This window comes from Colossoma macropomum, unplaced genomic scaffold (genome assembly GCF_904425465.1).
Source record: "Colossoma macropomum unplaced genomic scaffold, Colossoma_macropomum, whole genome shotgun sequence".
Taxonomy (NCBI): Eukaryota; Metazoa; Chordata; class Actinopteri; order Characiformes; family Serrasalmidae; genus Colossoma; species Colossoma macropomum.
This window is the reverse complement of record NW_023494796.1, coordinates 26,945,669-26,968,144: the sequence shown is the minus strand read 5'-3', so window position 1 is coordinate 26,968,144 and position 22,476 is coordinate 26,945,669. Positions and strand designations below refer to the sequence as shown.

Genomic DNA, 22,476 nt, shown 5'->3' with positions numbered 1-22,476 from the left:
TCTGTGAGGGAGCTTTTAGAGGTGGACGTCTGGTTCCTATCACCACCACTGTGAACAATTCTAGTTTCTCTAGAATGAGGCATGTCACATCAAATCTTTCTGAATGACTGAATGACCAAACCACGGAATTTGGCAGAAATTTTGAAAAAAAAAATGGTGAAATTCCTCTTTAAGTTACTGGAAACCAATAAAGAAATTAAGTTACTTTATATTTAAACAGAAAAGCTGGTTATCCCCAAAGACATGCCCGGCAGCGTAAGTCATTTGCTTTTGTTTAACCTTTGAGAGAGATACGAATCAGTCTGCTGGTGATATATTATGAGGATCAGTGGTGTAGAAAGTATTGGGCAAAAATGTATGAAGAATTCTGATCTGAGAGCAGCTCTTCTGGTAGTACTAAAGTGGGTTGAAGGAGCTGCTTTTACTTCATAATTAAAAGGAAACTCTTAAGTTTACCTGTAAGCAGGTGACTCTTCACTGGTGGAACTAAGCGGCGTCGTCATGTCTCTGAGGAACCTCCTTTATACCCTTTCATGATCCCTATGGCACAAAATACAATCATTCATTCTATTCAGTCGTTCACTGTTTGTATTCTGTGTTGTTCGTTTACACCAACATTGAAATGTTTGGAATCACCTGTCATATTAAAAATATAACAATTTATACAGCGTAGACTGAGATACAATAAACTAGAGATCAGAATGCATATTGAAATATTTTATTCAGTATTATAAGATTTAATGGAAAAAAACAGCAAATTATTTATTGTTATATATTATTTATTTTATGCCCTTTATTATAATTTCATTCAAGATATTCAGTTTATTAGGACTATTATTGATATTAATTATACTAGAAATTCATTCAGTTATTAATTTTATTAGAACTTCATTCTGCATGTTATATTTTATCAGATGTTAATTCCAAATGTTAATGTTACATTAATTGTATTAGAATTTAGAATTGGTCTTATTCAAACTTCATTATGGATATTAATTTTAGAATAATTTCAATATACAATATTTTTTTTTAGAACTTCATTCGAGACAGAAGTTCTTCTAGAACTTAATGTACTAATTCTATAATAATTCTAGAACTCCATTCTTCAATCAAGTTCAAAACTGTGCAAAATGTAGGTAAAAACAGAATGCAGTGATGTGCAAACCATGTAAACCCTATATTTAATTGAAAATAGTACAAAAGACAACATATCACATGTTGAAACTAAGGAATTTTGCCCATTTTGCAACAGGTCAACAACATTACTGGTATAAAAAAGATAATCCCAGAGTCTTTCAGAAGTAAAGATGAGGAGGGGCTGACCACTCTGTGAAAGACTACACAGGCAAATATTTCACAATTACGTTTCTCAATGTATAATAGCAAAAAACTTGCATAATATCATTAAAAGATTCAAAGAAATCTCTGTATGGAAGAAGCAAGGCTGAAAAACACTACTGGCTGGCCATGATCTTCACAGCCCTAGAACTGCATCGACCTGCCTACAGTCCAGATCTGTCACTCATTGAAAACATTTTTATTATTAAATGTTTTATTACACACTTCTCTAACCTAAGAACAGCTCAGCCAGTTTGCACTGAGGTCCCTGTAGTTACACAATAATAAGCCTTAGAATGTAATAATATAATATATTTAAGTTTGTTCTCTGTAAACGATGCCTGAACTTCTTTTCAGTTCATTAAGAAAACGTCATTTAACCGAGGATGTTCCCATTTTTGCAAGCGACTGTACTTGATGTTTTCATGATATGTATTTAGGTTTGTGAACTAAATGCACCAACAAAATAAGAGTTTTGTAAATGCTATGAAAAAGCAGAATTAATTCATTTTAATTGAAACTTTACAAAAGTAAACTATTTAACAAGGAACAGGAGACAACGTTTAACCGCTGTTAAGAATAAATTAGTAAAATAAGAAGAACTACAAGTACCATAGCCATTATATCCTCAGAAAAGAGTATTGTGATGATTGTCCAGCCTTTCTAACACATACTAAAGAACGAGTCTGTCACAAGCAAGAATTAAGAAGCTGATTAATTTATTTTCATTCTCTCTCTCTCTCTCTCTCTCTCTCTCTCTTTCACTCCCTCTCTGGCCTCAGGAGTACTTTGACTCTGTAGTAGTATTGATCGGGTTGTGCGAGACCAGTAAAGGTTAATGTTGCGGATATTGATTTAAATGAAGACTTTTACTTAAGACCGCTCCTGTTCGCCTATCAGCCCTGAAGGCTCCACGCACGCTCAGTTTTCTCCGCTTTAAAGAAGCCCGCTGATAGAATCATTCTGTGGGAACTGATAAATGTTGTCAGTGTCGGTGTGACTGGAATGCTGAGGAGTGAATGTTAAAAGTGCTTTATTTCTGACCCCAGTTTGCTTTCGGCTGGGACACTGGATCCTAAGATCGCTCCATTTAACATTTAACAGCTCTACCATGCGCTCAATTCAACCTGTCAATGAACTTGAATCAGGGGTGTGAGAAAGAGACACTGACTAAACTGTGCTGCAGATCTCTAAGACTGGAGTTGCACACTCCTGCTTCAACCCTGACTAGCGGCCAGCGCTAACAAAATGCTGTTATGCTGTTAAGCATGCTGCAGGCCAGCATCAACAAAATACCTTACTATTAATGTAAGTCAGTGGAACCAGGCGTCATTTCAAGTAATTTTGGGTCGCTTCTTTTGGTCCTTTCTTCACTAAATTTACACACAATGTAAAGGGCAACAGTCATTTTCAAATTATGTCACAAACTGAAAAACGCTGGCTTGATAATGTCAGCACCCTGCTGACTGTATGCCACTGCTGGACAACCCTCGGACCACCCAAATTACTCTTCTGCACACAAGGTCTAACTAGTTTTATCTCCTCACACAGATTTTAATTGCATACAGCCTTTTATTTTGGAAAATAAACTAAGACAAAAAAAATTATGACTAGGGCTAATCTAAAATGATTTTATTGAAAATGTGGTTGCTGACACTGTGCTAGATTGCTAACAGCTGTACGATCGGCTTTGTTAATGATATTGCTGTTACAATTATTTACTAAACTAATTTGCAAAAGATACTGAAAGAAAGAAATGAAGGAAAAATAAGTGAACTGGACTGTGAGTGGAAAATGAGCCCAGCCCGGAAAACAATGAGCGAAAAGCCAGTGAGCCGCCAGCTTTGTCATCAGAGAGCCAACAGTGGCCCACTGTCTTCTTGCTATCGAGTGTAAAGGCAGACACAACATAGTTTAGACATAGCATAGTAAATGTAGCATAGTTCAGATGTAGCATAGTAGATGTAACATATAGCTTAGCATAGTTCACACATAGCATGGTTTACACGTAGCATTGTATCACAGTGTACACTTAAACTTACATACATACTTATATACATAGCACACTTTAGACATATGGACAGTAGAAGCAGCATAATTTACGAGTATCATACTGTACTATACTGTATACTAGTTTAGTTGTATTGATAGCAGATGTAGCATAATTTACACTTAGCATAGCAGATAGCATAGTTTAGATGCATGGATAGTATATGGCATAGAGTACAACAGCGGTCACCGACCCTTAAAACACTTAAAAGAACACTTAAAAGAAGTTAGCTGGGGCAGGTGTGGCACATTGTGGTTGGTATTGGATGTTAGATGCATGTTCAAACTAAACTCTGCAGGAAAGTATATCTCAAGGAGGAGGGCTGACCACTGGTGTACATCACCAAAGCACAGTAGACATAGCACAGTTTGGACAGGCATGCTGCACAGTTTAGCTGTAATGCACTGGACACAGCTTAGTTTAAAGGCAGTTTTAGTAGATGAATAGCAGAAAACTGTTGAGGTAGCATGCTTTAGATGTAGCACTGCAGACAGCATACTGTAAACATAGTATAGCAGACAAAGCATAGTTTAAACCTAGCGCAGTAGTTGTCGCATACTTTAGACGTAGCACACGGGACATAGCATAGTTTAGATATATTATCTTGGTGTTTCCGCCACAGGCTCCATGGTTCTGAGGGAGCTTAGGGGGCAGAACAATCCCACTTAAAAAGTACATTTTGTTGTGTTTTTTCTTGCTGTTGAAGTTGAAATGTGTTTAAGTGTTGGTTGTGTTGCATTGAGTTCTTTTGTAGTTTAATTAGCGTGTTGAAAGGGCTCACCGTCTTCGTGTTGCGTGTGCTTTTTGCCATTTACCCCAATGAGTCATTTGTCCCTTTTCTGTCTGTTCAAATAAAAGAGCATTTCCTGAAGCAGTAAATGTCGTTCCCTGGTGCTTCTGTGCCGACGCTACGATATGTAACATAGATTAGACTCTATGTGTTAGATTTAGCACAGATGTAGCATGGCCATTTTTAGAGATGGTGGGACCACTGTGCATGTGTGCTTATATGAAAAAGAGAGAGAGAGACGTGGAGAAAGAAGAACAGAATGAGATGGATGAGTGGCTACTTGGCAGCGTGACTCCCCGCTGTTTGCCAAGTCTGCCACTGCCTGCAACAGAAGGAAGCTCATTTCCCCCTGCATCCTCTTTTACCAGCAATGCCAGCAGCAACCGCGAGAGAGAGCAGCAAGAGATAATTACTCTGCCCTCCGGCGAAGAGAGAGAGAGAGAGACAGGGAGAGAGAGAGAGAGAGAGAGAGATAGAGAGAGAGAGAGAGAGAGATGCAATGACATTTGCCCATTTGCCTTTGTAGCTAAATTCCTGTAATCCCCATGAATTCTTAAAAGGCCGCTTGTTTGTTGTCGCTGACACAACAATTATTGTTAAATATCATGTTTGCTCGCAGCCTTGAGCTCCATTAGCCAAGTGACGGGTGAATCTTTTACATGTAATACTGTGCAAAAGTTTGGCCTCCAATTTCTATAACAGGAAATCAATTTAGCTGCAGATACATATGGAAAGGCTTATTACGATGCTATTACTCTACAATATCATAGATTATAAACCGTTTGTAGGGAGCTGTAACTCATTATCTGCTGATTTTAGCAGATGACTTAGCAAAACCTTATTGTAAATAGGTAATTACAGTATACATGTCCAGTTCAGTCAGCCTGGCTTCACCTCTCACTGATGTCCTTATGGTGGTCCACTGCAGCATGGGAGGTGTAGATTGTGAGGGAATCTGGTGGATGTGCAGTGTAGTTCCACAGGACAAAGGATGCACCCAAAGGTGTTAATAAGATCGGCAATAGAGTTAAAAAACAAACAGAAAGCACTACACTAGTCCTGGAAGGCTTCACAGCTTTCAGACAACTGTATGAAGTTAGAAAGCTGGAGCTCTGGTTAAATTACTGCCTCATATTTGAAAAGCGGTCCAATCCCAAGACATAACTCACAAGAAAATTACTAGAGACAATTACAAGGTTCACAAGGTTCTTATTAATAGGGTCTTTATGGACCCTCCAAAAACCAACATCAAAAACGGGCTTCAGATAAACATAAAATGTAGAGGCAATCTGGGTAACCACAGACTCCAAACAGTTTATTGCATTTATGAGTTTTCAACTATTAGCTAACTATTGCACTTGCTAAATGCATACAATTAGCTTGCTACTGCACACACTACTGCATTTGCCACATGCATAATGCTAGCCATCCAGCAAACTAATACCTGGCCACTTCCTATTTCCCCTGTTATATCGAAAACACTGCAAAACACCAGAGGGCGCCCATGAGCAAGTCCTCTATGAATGGGAGAAAATGGAGCTTAATGGCTAAAAATGAAAAAGGAAAACTTCTAATTACTTGCTCAGAACTTTCCTTTAATTTTACAAAGTAGAAAGATGTATTTCATTAAAAAAGCAAAGAAAACTTACTTATATATTTCCTTTTTTCTACAGCAAACAGGTTTCTGCTTTCAGATTAATAATAATAATTAATTAATTATTAATTAATTAATAATAATTTCACTTAATAATAAACTGCTGTGTATTTCAACTGCTGTCGATTGTGAATGTGCAGATGTGGGAGGTGACGGCCTCCTCTCCACAAGAGTAACTAAAATGTGTGTCAATCAAAGTTGTTATAACTGATTAGATGTTCGGGCCTCTTCGTTATTAAGTAATGCAGTTTATTCATTTTATATAGGTTATTAAATTTGTCAAATTTTGTCCACCTGCCAGAAACTTAATATTTTGTTATATATGTTTGTTAAGTGTTTATGAAATCAGGTTTTTTTCTCCCAAGTTTCGCTCACAGTCTATCACTGCAACTTTTGAATGCTTTTAAAGAATAAACAGGTGGACGCAGACCACGCAATTTAATAGCCCCCTGATGACGTCATCATGGGAGGTGATTAACAAAAAAAGAAAACAGGAAAACTATTGTTGTTTAGCATTTTAGCAATGAACCCATTCATGTGCAACGATTACACTAATATTAAACCTTGGCTGAATATCTAACAGTATGTCTTCAAATTTATTTGATTACATGTAAGTTTGTTTCATTTACAATCAAATCAAAAGTCTGGAGACGTTACAGACAAATTTATCATTTCAGATACTGACATTAATGGGTTAAGAAAGAGTATAGAGATCAGACATGATTCAGTCTTACCACATTTCACACATGATTAGTAAAGCTAAAATAAGTGCCATGTGTTTGAAAATTGTTCCTACTTTCCAAAATGAGAGAACCGATTCCAGCCAGATTGTGCTGTGATTATTATCGCTGTTATTATCATTCACTCCACAGAGTCCACAGAGTACGTTCAGCTTTAGAGTTCAGGTGAATGGGTAACATTGTACAGTCAGGCTAATAAAGCTTGTTTTTTGAATTGAAGTGTATTGAACGGAGCCGATGGAGACAGAGCTAAATAAGGAGTGTGTTAGGAGCCAGACAACCCTGCAGCACACACGCATGCACAGGGTGGTAGAGTCCTGTCCTTCACACACCTACACACAGTGAAGAGAGAGAGAGAGAGAGAGAGAGAGAGAGAGGGTTCCTCCCAGCTCTTTCCCTCCCAGCTGTTGTTGAAGCAGAATATTCTGGAACCATTTACCTCAACAGATTATAACTACCAATAATATCAAATTACTATATATATATATATATATATATATATATATATATATATATATATATATATATATATATAGTTAATAATTATAAACATTAACATGGTTATCATTTTTTATAGTTCTAATTATTTTCATTTTTGTGATATAGCTATTGTTATAATGCTCTGACAATACTGTACTTTACACAGTTGCTCATAAAGACAGCGAGAGAGAGAGAGAGAGAGAGAGAGAGAGAGAGAGACAGGAAGAGAACCAAAAAGAAAAAGAGAGAGGCAAAATACAGAGAAATGATCATGTACCCTCTTCATGGGAAGAGGGTAGAGACAGCGAGAATAGAGAGAAAGAGAGAGGAAAAGGGAGGAAGTGAGAAGAAGGAAAAGGACAGAGAGAGAGAAACAGATGGGGAGGGAGAGAGAGAAAAAGGGAAACCAAGAGAGAGACACAAGAAAGAGAAACAGAGAGGGAAAAGAGAGAAAGAAAGAGAAAGCAGGAGGAAGTACGAGGAAGGAGAAAGAGAGAGAAACAGAGATAGGGAAGAAGCGAGAGGAGAGAGAGAAAAAAAGAGAAACCAAGAGAAAGAGAAACAGAGAGAAAGGAGAGGAGAGGAGAGAGGGTGAGAGATGGGGGAGGGAGGGAGAAGAGTGTTTTTAACCAATAGACTCCAAACCCATCAATTATTATCAGCCTCACATGCATCATCCTTTGATACATCGCCACGACAACAGAGCCAGTGATGAGTGATGCTCAGTCTGAGGAGGCTGTACAAACTCACAGAGAGCTGAACTGAAATGAACTGAAGTGAGGGGAGCTGAGGGGGAGTTTCAGGGTGTTCTGAACACAGCAGAGACCACTGGAGTGTGTGAAGAAAACAGGCCTGAAAGCTGCTGCTGTTCACTGTGGAGGAAAAAAGAGGCACAGTTCATACCTTTACAGAGAGAGAGAGACAGAGAGAGAGAGATAGGAACACTCTCTCCCTTTTTTCCACTCTCTTTCTTGCCCCTCTCTTTCTTTTTACTGAAGCAGATGCTGGTGCAAGCAGTGACAGTGCTCGAGTTGAAGCCTAATCTTTGTGAAATAAAAGAACATGAACAAAAGCACAGCTCAGTAAAAGTTGTGCTTGTTGTATGTTACTGTTTTTGATTTGGCCTAAAAACTGTACTTAATCTAGTAATAAAGAGCAGAACTGTGGACGTCACACAAACTTCACAGAAAACCATCAGAGGCCGCTTAGTTTAGCTTGATGCCATCTGGCCTGAAGCCACTTTACTTTCCCCTGACGCACAAGAGCTGAGACCTGATTCTACACCTGCTTTTCCTGAGATCTCAATCTGTTTAGTCTTTTTTTTACCCCAATTTTCTCCCCAATTTAGTTGTATCCAATTCCACCCACTAGTTAGGACTCCCTCAATCACACGATACTACCAGCGCTAGGAGGGTGAAGGCTAACACAGGCTTCCTCCGAGACCTGTGAAGCACCACTGCATCTTTTTGACTTCTGCTAACGCAACGTCACTGGACAGCCAACCGCCAGATCTGTTACGTCAGCTAACAGACGCCTGCGCTGACTAGCATCACGCTGAGTGATGGGGGGAGACTGGGGGCCATCCTACCCACCCAGAGAGCGAGGCCAATTGTGCTCTCTTGGACTCCCTGCCACGGATGGCTGTAGCATCACCAGGGATCGATCGTGATCGTGATCTCCTGATGATAGGGCCAACGCTTGCAGCCCCTGTTTCGTCTGTTGTTGTGGTCTGAGGATGTCCTAAATTTTACACCATAACATGTAGGCAGCTTTCTGTATGTGGTATTAATGTAGGGTATTGATGTTTCCAAGTTAAATTATGTTCATGTTTAGGAACACTAGTGTCCTCCTGTGGTTAGCATATATTAAAACTGGTAATAAATGGGTTTTTACCATCACTGGTGACTGTAATCGCAATACCTGTCACCAGGCACAGGCAGAAGTATAAGCAGGGAAGGTTCATACTGAATGTGTTTTGTTTTCAATGAGAGAGACGCCTTTTGTGTGCTGTTTTAGCATCTTTCAGTGGTCAGTGTTCTACATCATGGGCATTTTCTTTGCTGGCCAGTCAGATCAAAGGTAAGGCAAGTTTTCAGTTATGGATGTAATGGCAGAGGTATTAGTAAATGCAGTCCTTCATGGATCTAAATCATGATATAAACAAAAAGCAGCTCTTTCGAGCTTGTTTTTGCTAACATCACTGCATGTGCTAGTAACAATTTACCATTGTTCATTTTATTATTCTATGCTTTGTTTGTATTGTTACACAGGCCACAGTTTTCAAGCTAGAACGACAAAACTTAGCAGGATCATAGAGCGCATACAGGAATAATGAGCTTGTGCTTTTGGGACCGAATGCACATTCAGTTTTTGCACAGCGTTCTTTCAAACGTGAAATATTTCCCCGTGAATTGAATGGCAGAATGTTGAGAAAATTCAAATCTAATGGGCACAAATGATGTCATAAAGGACATCTCTCACACTGTCCTTCATAGACATCACGTACAGACTCACAAGCACATATATACCTGGGATACCATAGCAACAGCCTAGTATGCACCTGGGATATCGTAGCAACAGCCTAGTAACCATCTGGGATATCACAGCAATGGCCTAGTAACACACTGACAACTGGTTGGGATTCCATAGCAATAGGCCAGCAACACCTTAGCATCCAGCTGGGATAACATAGCAAAGGCCTGACAACACCTTAGCAACCACCTGGGATAGCAACATCGTCATCAAGCCAACTTAAAATTCATTCCCAAACTTTCTCCTCCTAGTTAATAGTAGTGATTTTAGCTTCAATCACAGTGAGAATATTTTCAGGGCAGCAAGTTTATCGTTGTTTCGTTATGTTTTCTATAATTAACAAGCAAAAAGGTTGGCCAATTTTAGCTAGCCACTAGTAGTTGCTTAGCAACCAGAATAAGCACAGCCCAATGCAGCCATCCGAAGCCATAGTGCGAACCCCCCAAATTCGGCCTTAAACATAGCAAATGATGTAATCTCAAAAGAAAGTGAAGCAGTTCATGGTGCTTTAAGCCGGGTCACTGCTGACAGAACAATTAGCTGTGAAATTTTGACTCTTCACAGCCTGAGCAAGCTTCATAACTACCGTCATTATTTCTACAACCAGAGGTCAAAAGCACCAAACGGATTCGAGTGCAATCAACACGCTATTATTGGAGGAGTGTGTGCTCATCTGTATGTGTGCTGTGACCGGATGTTTCGGGGTGGGTGGACAATATGTCCGTCCAGAGGAACAGGGCAATGCAGTTTGACAGATTGACATGTTAGTGTTTACTGCAGCCGTTAAATAGCGGAAAAAAAACCTCAGTGTCATTATGAGTCGTGTAGTTCAAATGAGAAGAGCCTGAGCACTGAGCTCTGCTGTGGTCATGACAATTCTGAAGCAAATTTGAAGTGATACTACGGGTAATATATCTAGTTTCCCAGCCTTGTCCCAGACACAGTGCATAGGCCAATATATCTTTAGTGTCTCAAATCTGCTTCTTTAGTTTTAGCAGCCAGGGCTACGTTGCTGATGTAGCTAGCAATAATGGAAACTGATGTGTATCAGTTAGCATGGAGCTAACTGCATGTCTAAATCATCACATTATAAGGAAGTATATTAGAGATCACTTAACCAATCGACACAGTTTGAGGCAAGAGAGTGAGGCTGCTAGCACTGTGCCAAATGGTGGGGTATAAGCTTCCATAACTGATCTGCATTACAGCTCCAGTGTAAAAGTAAAGAAGCAGAAACTTCAGATACCTACGGAGCCCTGCTGGCGACATCTCTTCTTAGAAAGAATAATGCGTGGTCACCACTTAGTCAAGTCATGGCCATGACTGTACTATCAAAACTGAAGCATCTCTTTCCCACGTCCTACTTAGTTGTGGCCATGACTTAACTGGTCATGAGTTATCTATCAAACTAAATTATCTCATTCCAATGCCTTGCTAAGTTGTGGCCATAACTTAAATATACCTCTCCCATGACTTACTAAGTGGCCATGACATAAATATCTCACTCCCAAGCTTTATTAACTTGTGGCCACGACTTAACTGGCCATTAATTTTTTATCAGACTGAATTATCTCTTTCCCATGACTTACTAAGTTGTGGCTACGACACAAATATCTTGTTCCCTTGCCTTACTAAGTCATAGCCACAACATAATCTTATTCCAATGCCTTACTAAGTTGTGGCCATAACTTCAATCTCTCATTCTCATGCCTTACTAAGTTGTGGCCACAACTTAACTGGCCATGACTTATCTATCAGACTGAATTATTTCATCTCAACGCCTTACTAAGTTGTGGCCATAATTTAACTGATCATGACTTATCTATCAGACTGAATGATCTTATTTCAATGCCTTATTAAGTTGTGGCCACAACATAAATATCTTGTTCCCATGCCTTACTAAGTCATAGCCATGACATAACTATCTCACTCTTAAGCCTTACTTAGTTGTGGCCATGACTTATCTATCAAACTAAATTAACTCATTCCAATGCCTAACTAAGTTGTGGCCATAACTATTGCTTTCCCACGCCTTACTTAGTTGTGGCCACGACACAAATATCTTGTTCCCCTGCCTTACTACGTCATTGCGATGACATGAGTATCTCGCTCCCATGCCTTACTAAGTTGTGGCCATAACTTAACTCTCTCATTTCTAAGCTGTACTACGTCCTGGCCATGACATAACATAACTATCTCACTCCCACACCTTACTAGGTTGTGGCCATGATATAACTCTCATTTCCATGCCTTACTAAATAGTGGCCACGACAGAACTATCTTACTCCCACACCTTATTCATAAGTCATAGCCATTACATAACTATCTCACTCTCACGCCTTACTAGTTTGTGGCTACTACTTAACTATCTCATTCCCACACCCTCCTAAGTCTATCAGCCAAGACATGTTTGGGGTCTGTGAAGCCACGGCTGGTGATATCCCTTGAAAATAAAACGAAAGTGTGACCACAACTTACTAAGGCTTAGGAATGATAAGGCAGGGCACAACTTAGTAGGATGTGGGAATGAGATAGTTAAGTAGTAGCCACCACTTTGTGAGACATAAGATTGAGATAGTTAAGTAGTAGCCACAAGTTAGTAGGATAGTAGGTTACTACTTATCTCGTTCCCACACCCTACTAAGTTGTGGCGCCACGACTTAACTATCTCGTTCCTAAGGCTTAGCAAGTTGGGGTCACACTTTAGTTTTATTATCGCAGGATATCACCAGCGGAGCTCCACAGACACCAAACATGTATTGGCTGATCAACCACCTTTCGGGAAAGTGGAGGTGGGACTGTAAATGAGATTTTTGGCTGAACTGTCGCTTTAATTCCTGTGAAAGAGATCACAGGGCGTTCAGTGTGAAGTGAACATGTCAGGCTGTTCATATTTCCTTCTTTCAAACATTATTTGCCACCCTGGGAGCCACAGCATGAGCTCACAACCACAAGAGAACACAAATAACGTCCTACAAAAATAAGTATTTCTTCCTCTAAAGCGCTAAAGCAGCAGAGTGTGAAGTGACAACAACTTTACAGCTCTGTTGATGTTTTTCAAATATTAATGTATCCCACATTTCAGCACTTTGACGTTTCCTTTTCTCTCTCCTTTCAGAAGAACACACAGCAGGTGACGTTTTGGAGCAATCAAACGCCGTAACACAGATTTACCTAGCATGTCAGCTCCGTTTTAAAAAATTCATGCCTTGTCTTTGTTTTTCTTTTCTCCTTTTTTTCTCGTCTGGCTTCGCCTGTGTAACTGCTGTGAAGAACATTTGTTGTGTATTGCACTTTGAACGGTCCCTCAGGGCAAGGCAAGCTGCTGACTCGTGGATTTATGTGCCGCTTTTTTAAAATGGTGCCACTTTTCAAAACCAGCCAACTTCAAAAATTACTCCCCCCCCCCTTGGCGTGATTCAGAATTTAAGAGGTGCTTAACCATCTGTAGATGGCATTGTTCGCGGCCTCTTTCAGTGCTACCTCTGCGTCGTGTAGTGTCTCCTCTAGAGCAGCACTCTAGTACAAAAATAAAAGCTTTTACTGAAATAACCGCGGCTCGATCATATGCAGAATAAAATGTTCTGTAAGACGGGATCCAAGCGTGGCAGAATTAAAACCAGACAATGGCCTGAAGTAACAACAAAGACATTTACACAATTAAAATAGTGCTAAACTTGTTATGGTGTGTTTATAAAATGTGATCCAAGTCAGGCAAACCAAGACAAGAAAGGAACAGTCTTGTTAATTCCAGATTGAATCTTCAGTCTCTAAACTTTCATCTGTGAAGCTTCAGTGAGTCGGAATGAACCCGTGCTGTGATGTGGTGAGGCCTACGTAGCATGCTAAGTGTGCTAAGCTACTGCTAAGCTACTAAGCTACTAAAACAGATCTACATCATATTAGAAGGTTATGGTAGATAATTGAGGGGTATAAATTTGACACGATTGTGATTTTAATAACAACTGTTTATCTATTTTGACTGACTGCACAGTCCAAACATCAAACAAGTTAGCTACGTTAGCGCAGGCTTGTAGCTGTAAGCTAGTTTCCTGATGCTATGTTGTAATCCTCTTATTTGCATATTTTAATATACTGAACTGTGATTGGTAGCTCCTCATGAGTCTCTTTTTTCAGACGTACTAAGAAAGTCAGAAAGTAAGAAATGTAAATTCTGCACAATACGCTTAAAAAAGGTTCTTCAACAAAGGCCATAGTTAAACATAGAACAATGACTTCTATATAGAACCATTTCATGCTTAAATGGTTCTTTGCATGGTAAACTGGTTCTTCAGATTAATGGAGAATGTGTTGTACATGGTTCTATACAGAACCTTTTTGAAAAGGGTTCTATATAGCACCAAAAAGGATTCTTCTATTGTATGAAGCTTGATATTGTACATTTTGTAAAAAATATGGTTCTTATGAACACTCAAAGAACTTTTTGCATAATTAAAGGGTTCTTCAGATTGATGGAGAATGTGTTGTGGATGAGCTCTATATATAGCACCAAAAAGGGTTCTTCTATTGCAACAAGCTTGATATCATAGCAATCAAAGAACCCTTTTGGTGCTACATAGAACCCTTTTAACAAGGTTCTGTATAAAACCAACACATTCTCTATCGATCTGAAGAACACTTTCATGATGCAAAACACTCTTTAATCATGTAAAGGGTTCTTTGAGTGTTTATGGTTCTATATAGAGTCATTTTCTTTACTAAAGAACTCTTGAAGATACATCTTTTTTAAAGTGTGTGTATGGAAACACATTTGACACAAATATCAGTCTATACAATAATAAATGCCACCCAATGAGAGTTCAACGCTAAAAAACCCAAACTGAAGTGAGTCTAAATGGTCTAGAATATACTGACAACATTTAAGAAAGCATTTCATTTTCACCAGGGAAGCTGGTTAGTGGAGGCAGATGAACATAAAGGGGAAAAGCTGGTGATCAATGTGAGTGCAGAGATTCAATTCTGTTCTTACCTCATTTCCTACTGCACTCAGAGAGAGTGAGAGAGAGAGAGAGAGAGAGAGAGAGAGAGAGAGAGAGAGAGAGAGAGAGAGAGAGAGAGAGAGAGATGGATTACATCATTACTGCATGCAACAGAAAGACAGAGAGAAAGAGAGAAAGGCAGCATGCGTGTGAGCTTGAGGTCCGAGGAAGCTATTTTTCCACCAAAAAGCCAAAATTTCACCTTTAGGCCACAAAGCTAATGAAGCGTTGAATGCATTAATTAATCACACTTGCAGGCTCTGCAGAATAACACACCCTCATCACATGCAGCGCCGCGCTGTCACAAACACAACAGCACCGTCGGCCGAGCCAGACATTCAATACACTGTCACTACATTTCAACACAATGAACTGGGTTGGTGCTCTTATCACTGAACGCCAAAAAAAAGATCTGAGTTATGGCAGTAAGGCCCACTTCTCCAACACCTATGACGTGCCCATATTCTACTTATTTCATGTTACATTTTCCTCATAAAGTTTACTTATGACATTTGTGTATTTTCTTTTTATGAATTTTTACCAAAAACAGTTATATTTTATTTTATACCTGACCATGTTCCAACCTCTTCTGAATCTGAAACCGACACAAAGTAGACCATCAGCCAAGGACACCATCATTTATTAAGAGGAAGTACAATGTAGGTGTTTCTAATAAAGTGGCCAGTGAGTAATAGTACATGGTAGGTGTTTCTAATGAAGTGGCCAGTAAGTGGAAGTACAAGGTAGGTGTTTCTAATAAAGTGGCCAGTGAGTAATAGTACATGGTAGGTGTTTCTAATGAAGTGGCCAGTAAGTGGAAGTACAAGGTAGGTGTTTCTAATAAAGTGGCCAGTAAGTGGAAGTACAAGGTAGGTGTTTCTAATAAAGTGGCCAGTGAATAGAAGTATAAACTGCCTTAGTGTATAATTACCAAGTAGAGATGTGAGAATTTACCTTGCCAGCTAAAAACAGTAGTAGTAGCCATCTACATGCCTGAACTTTGTCTGTACTTTTGTTCGTGTTTATAGACAGAAATATGTAACACAGTGTCCGAAACCATAAAATCACGTCTATTGAAGATTAATGAACAGGCTGAGGCAGTTTGAAGCAAGTGCCCGGTGATTCAGGCCTGCAGTTAACATGATGCTAACACAACACATAAGCTTTCATTGCATGTTAGCTATGTTAGCTTTGATTCTTAGCCTAACTTCAGACAGCAAACATGTCATAGTTGAACAGTTTCATTGTGTGAATCTCACTTGCCAAACTATTCCTTTAACACAACCTGGTTCAGTGGTGCAGCGTCATCAGGTGATGCTGCAAGTGATTCCCAAACCCAGCTGAAAGAGCAAACAGCACGGCTAATGCAAAAACAGACACTTCAGCACATTTTAAGAATGAACTGCTCAAATTAATCACAGGCAGGAGAGATCTTGGCTGTCTGACGTTTCCTTTGGGGGCATTTAGCATAACGTGGTGGGCTTGTTAACTGCTGTCTTCCCTGCACAGCAAAAGATGGAAGCAGCTGGAGTGTTTTGTTCTAATATTTCAATCTGTAGAAATAAAAAATCTATTCGTATACAAGTGACATAGCCTAATTTTGCAGCGTGGTAGGAGCCTAAAGGTTCTACAAGGTCCTAAAGGGCCACAGCGGTGCACAGTTGGCTGTTTCTCCTGATGTACCACACCTAATTCAGCTTAGATCATCAGCAAACCCTTTATGAGCTGATCTGCCTGCATTATAGCAGGAGAAAGACTAAACTCAGTCGTATTGCAGTGATCCAGGGCTGGACATTGGCACTGCTGCTATATATAAACGCTACTATTTCTGTCAGACAGAATTTATAGGCCACTGTAGTCGCGCGTCATTCTGTGGTCCTCGTAATGCCCATATTAGGAACTCCGGGTCTAAGCCCCATTTCTCTATGGCCAGAATGAATAGAGTTTTCGAAAAATCGCCTCTATCGCCCCCTGTGTTAAGTAGAAATGTTCAGAACCCAATACGTTCTGTCCTGTGAACATTTTTCTCCTGAATACCACCGGATCCTCCGAATTACGAGGTCGTTAAAGAGCTATAATACTAATATTGCTACATACGAGCTAAAGCTACTGCGCATCAATTTGATGTCACTAAGCTACACGACACTAAGGCGGGCTGTGCTACCTTATCAAAATCTTCTAAAGTAGGGCATATTCACAGGTATACCCCTAAATAAAACCTCTAGGTAGGATATTTTGAATAAAATACTACCCGTGTTAAAACTACGAGGCTGAGTTTACCTTTTTTCGCATCTTCTTGTTTGAATGTTCCCGTTCCACCTTAAATGGTGCAGCAGCTGTGAATAGCTATCACAAACATTAGCAAACGAGACAAAATACTGACCTGTCGGTTCTGTGAAACGGCAAAAATAAGATAATGTTACTCAGCTGTTCAGCGGAAATAGAGAACCCTTCTCGTATCAGGCCTTTCCACCCTCCATGAAGCTGAAGTCAGCTGCTTTCTCGCCGGCTGCTTGTTCGAATTTTCCCGTTCCACCTTAAATGGCGCAGCAGTATAGAACGTGACTGCTGCAACACTTAAGGTGGACCGGGAAAAGTAGCGAATTTCCTGAGAAAATGTCCTCAGAAAAAAATGTTACCAGCGTTAAAATAAAAATTAGGATATTCTGAGAGCCTGAATCAGTTTATCAGGGGGTGATAACCTGCTTAAGGAGGCTGTCAGTCTAATGACGAGCAATATTAATATTTCAACTTTTTAACGACCTTGTAATTCGGAGGATCCAGTGTTATTCGAGCGAAAAATGTCCACAGGACAAAACGTATCGGGTTCTGAACATTTTTCGATTTTTCGAAAACCCTATTCATTCTGCCCACAGAGAAATGGAGCTCAGACCCGGAGTTCCTAATGTGGGCATAAGAGCATGGCGCCGTCTACAAAAGTGATTCCATATACATGCAGGATTGACAACGTAAACCAGAGGAGTTATAAAAAGTAAACTGTACCAATTATAAGTAGTATAGAGTACAAGAGTATTAACCGCTAAAGTGTTCTTTGCATGTATTTTTTTTTTAAGTAAACTAAATTAAACTAAATTCATAATAAAAGTCATCTTGTCTAGTGGACGGCCCAGAGTGAGGCTGAAATTACAAGATAATTTCCTTCTTAAATATATATATATATATATATATATATATATATATATATATATATTATTATTATTATTTTAACTGAGTTACAGTCAAACCAATACAAAGAAGCATGAGGTTGGGAGAAGTTACACAGCTACATTAAGAATTAAGTGAAACACTATACATTGTTTTTATTTATGTTTTTATAGCTTTTTTCTTCTTCTGATTTTTAATTGCCATCATTTATTGTTTGGATTCAAAGAAGTAGACTGAAAAGGCCTCTTGTGAGTATTTACACTGAATTTGCATTCGTGAAAACAGAAAAACGTTGTACAATATAGCCACCATCCCAACAGACGTCATCCGCTGCGTGACTTTTATTCTGTGACGGAGGCGGAAGCGGAGCTGCGCGGAGATGGCGGGTGTAGAGAAGCAGGGTGCGGTTTCTCTCCCCAAACATTCATACTGGTTCGACTTCTGGGTGTTTGTCTTATTCGACATCGCGTTTTTCCTCTTCATGTACTTTGTCGTTCCTTAAGGTGAGTTCAGAGAGACTCAGAGTCTACAGAGAACCGCTGAAACGCACGGCTGCCCGGTTAACGGTGCTGTGTTGACAGTCAGCTCAGCACGTTCAGCTCAGAAGTTAAGGATTAACAGCACATCACATTACTTCACCGTCTAGTTACACAAGTAGCCGCATATTTTAGTGTTCAGCATCCAAACTGAGTGTTCTGGGTCATTGTGGTCAATAATAGATGCTGTGTAGTTAACCAGACCCTCCCAGCTGCTGTCTACGTGACAGATTTCACGTCGTCACGTTTTACCCCTGTTTTACCATATAATCCATTCTAAAGGATGTGTACTGTGCACCATCTGTATAGTTCATCAGAAAGCACTTTTCTGAGCTTTATAATGCGCATACAATGCTTCACATGACAAATAGTGCCTATTTTTTAGGTTCACTGAATGATATTGTGCACACAGTGGATCAGGGGTCCTGGAGGGCCGGTGTCCAGCACAGTTTGGAGGTTTCCCTGCTCAAGCACACCTACTTAACCTGGCAATTAACAGGTAAGTGTGATCAGGTGTGTTGGAGAAGGTAAATCACCCAACTGTGCTGGACGGTGGCCCTCCAGGACCGGAGTTGTGCACCCCTGCAGTGGATCGTATTTAGTTACTACCTGTGATTTGTGTAATAATTTAGACTTCTATAAGATTTCCTTAAGGACCCTGTAGTAAATTTTGGACAAGTACTGCAGTTTATAACAGGATACAACAGATGTTTTCTCTGTTACTGGATAACTGCTACATTAACATGATACAGAGGCAAAAGCTTCATAGTATATACTAGACGTATTATAGCTACAGTGTTAGTACTGTATAGTATATACATTATATAGATAATATTAAAGGGGAAAAAAATCACACAGCCCTTATAAATAAAATAATACAATAAAACATTAAAGTTTTTATTGTGCAGTATAGTCTAAATAATTAAGGAGGCCCCAATATGGGGATTGTGGCCAATGATATTTACATAACTGTTAATTACAATAAGGGGACATTTATAAAATGTAGCAATTACTATAAAATCTACCTGATTAGCTTTGCAGAACAATGTAGTTCTTATTTAATAACATCTTATTTGAAGTGAAGTAAAATGGTTTCATTGGTTTGAAACATCGGTCAAATCTAAATATATTTAAAGCAAACTTTTACTGATGAGACATCCCTATTACCAATATCCCTATTAATAATCTATAATATTTTTACTTACCTATAATATTTCTCCAGTACTGTTTTACAGTAATCTGTAATACTTGTGTTGTATAGATTAACTGATGTAGTTGTCTCAGTTTACTAAGAGATTCCTACAGGGATGCAGTGGGAATTCTCATAGTGTTTTTTAGTGATGTGCACGGGTACTTAAGTAAAAAACTTGTTGATTTCTCTCCGCTATTTCTAAAAAATAAAACTAAATCTTTGTGAAACACCAGTGCTGTTACCTAAGAAGTAAGGGGAATTCCACCAATCTTTCAGAATTTCAATATAATTTGATTGTTGAGGTGTAAACAAAGTCATTCAGAGTGGTTTGGTGTGAAATGGTTCATGGTAGAGACTCAGATTTCTTTACAGTGGTGTACATTTTAAGCCAAAACCTTTGCAAAACTGTTGTAAAACAATGTCTCAGACATCAAGCAGCGTATCTGTAATTTTTAATCTAATAACTTTCTGTGAAAGAGCTTTTAGAGGTGGACGTCTGGTTCCTATCACCACCACTGTGAACAGCTCTGACTCCTCTAGAATGGAGCATTTCACACCAAACCGCTCTGAATGACTTTATTTATATCTTAACCGTTGAATTATGCAGAAATTTTGATTTATTTTTGTTACTGTTATTGTTCCTTTCCTGTGGTTAACCAGTTATGTGTTCATTAACTTTTATGAATACTCGAATATGAAAGTTATTCGGAATGCACATCCCTAGTAGTTTTTGTTTTAAACAGTTATTATTTATAAGGGGTTGAACTTGCTCACCAGTTTATTCTGTGTTGAGCTGTCCATAAATTCTTCTCTTTTGTGTCCTGCAGGATCCACCTGTGGTGTGTGAGGACGAGGAGCATGGAGATGGTAGCTGACCTATGGAGTAGATGAGACTCGTAAGTCTTTATATTACAGTTCATTACAGTATATTACAGACTTCATTTCCCTGAAAACAAATTTACTGTAGTTTCCTTGTGAGAACATGACTTCAGTTTCATAGACCCGCATTATAACTAGCATAAACAACAACACTGGCCACTTAAATTCACTGATCAGTGCTGTCACTTTTAGCTTTATCTTATTCAGAGCATTTCAACTTCATATAAGAGCAGCATGAACACAAGCAGAATTTCAGGAACAGAGACTTTATTTCATTCAGTATTTTTTATTTGTACCACATACAAATAAAGGGAATAAATAAATTACTATAATCATCACTCATGTTATCAAGTGCTTTGGTTTGCACTTAATTAAATCTGCTAAATGGGTTTAGAATTTTGTTGACACAACAAAAAAGGGGAAGATTTTTGGCAACATGCTGTGTTAAGAATATGAATGCAGATCTTAGCTTGGTAGTTGTGTTTTTAAAAAGACTCAGTTGTTCTTTTCCTGAAATCCTTAATCAAAATCTAATAATGTTTGCTCTGCCGCTGAAACCTCTTCAGATTTTTGATGACATCTTTGTGCACCAGCAGGAGGGGCAAAATATATTAACCCATAATATCATGTATCACCTCTCCCTCCCACCCCCACCTATCATGGAGGGAAAACTTTAGCTGAGCGGCTGAATCAGAGATGTTTCACGTTTTAAATGAAAATGCAGCAGTGACCCGATCACCTGTCGCTGTCTAGTCCAGTTCATCTGAAGTAGTTCACTATTTTGGTTCAAGGCAGCTGACATAAAGGAGTGGCCGGTCTTTTGGGGTTAGCCCTAGCCTAGCATGGACACTAGGGCGGTTGCTTTGCTTCTGTTTCCACGAATAAGACGTTTGCTTCTTTTTGGAATTTCCTGGTCCACCTTAAATGGTGCAGAAGTTACAGTTAGGTACCTGTATAGGTGCCAGAATGTAACGGCTACAACATTTAAGGTGGAATTGAAAATGAGAACACGTATGTACATATATAGATATGAAAATAAAGTCAGCTTCAGCTTTGTAGAAATTCAGATGTGATTAATTTATCACTGCAGGGCTAGCGTTAGAAAACAATACTGACATGTAGATATTTTGGAGTTTTGTTTTTAATATTTTTTGCAATTAAAATAGTTTAGGTTTACTTTGATTGTTAAAAATGTTTCTTATTAAAAAAGTGAAGGAATGGCCCAGAATAATAAGCTATTTTTATCTAACAAAGATAATTTAAGTATCTAAAGTGGAATTAAGATGAGAAAAAAAAATAACGCTAAGAATAGTGTATTAAAGTTGATTCACATGCTTTGACACCTCTACAGAGAGAAATTCTCTATACATCTTGTAAAATAAAAATTCATGTTCTGTAAATGTTTGTTCTTTTGCAGGTTGGTAATGTGTGACTCCCCCAAAACTGCACTCCATGGCTTTGGCTGATCTCATCCGTCCACCAATTCAGAGTACTGCGAGTGCAGTGCCTTGTTTCAGGCTCTTTTACACCCCTGATTCAAACAGCTACGCTTATCCAAAGAACCAAAAACACGTTACAGATAACTAATCATTCCTCTACAGGCTTCACGCCTCTACCTGAATTGTAATTCATCTTAAACACTGTGTGAGTTAGAGTTAGACTGCAGGATGTTAACACATATGTTAACACATATGCTACATGAAGAAGTGGTTGAATTAATTGTCATTATGAATGAATGAACAAGGTTTTGTTTGCTTTAATCTCAATCATGTGATTCACTGAATACTAAAAAATTAAAGTCTCTTAATATATTTTTGAAATTTGGTTTGGAAAATCGATTCTTGTATTGTTCAATACTGTATGCAATTGACATATTACAGGTGTTAACTGTTTAACACATTGTGCAGTAGTAGTCAGAACCCAGAAAAATGAGTTGTGATACAAAGATGTAACAGGTCAGCATGAAAATCCTGGAAAAGTCATGAAAAAATAAGTTCTGGAAGTTCTTTTTCCCCATGCAGATGGTCATCTCATGACATTCAAAGTACTAAAAAGTCTAGAAAGCAAAAAGCACAGAGACCTGAGATTAATGCATCTGCACTTAGACTAGCTTTACCAAC

General features: G+C 38.9%; 1 long non-coding RNA gene across 1 annotated transcript; it reads left to right on the top strand.

The window, feature by feature from the left end:
* Window positions 1–18,098: 18,098 nt before the first annotated feature.
* On the top strand, window positions 18,099–22,176 carry LOC118816897. Its single transcript, XR_005007909.1, has 3 exons — window positions 18,099–18,252; window positions 20,305–20,373; window positions 21,774–22,176. It is a non-coding gene; the product is annotated as an uncharacterized LOC118816897 (long non-coding RNA).
* The last annotated feature ends 300 nt before the right edge of the window (window positions 22,177–22,476 follow it).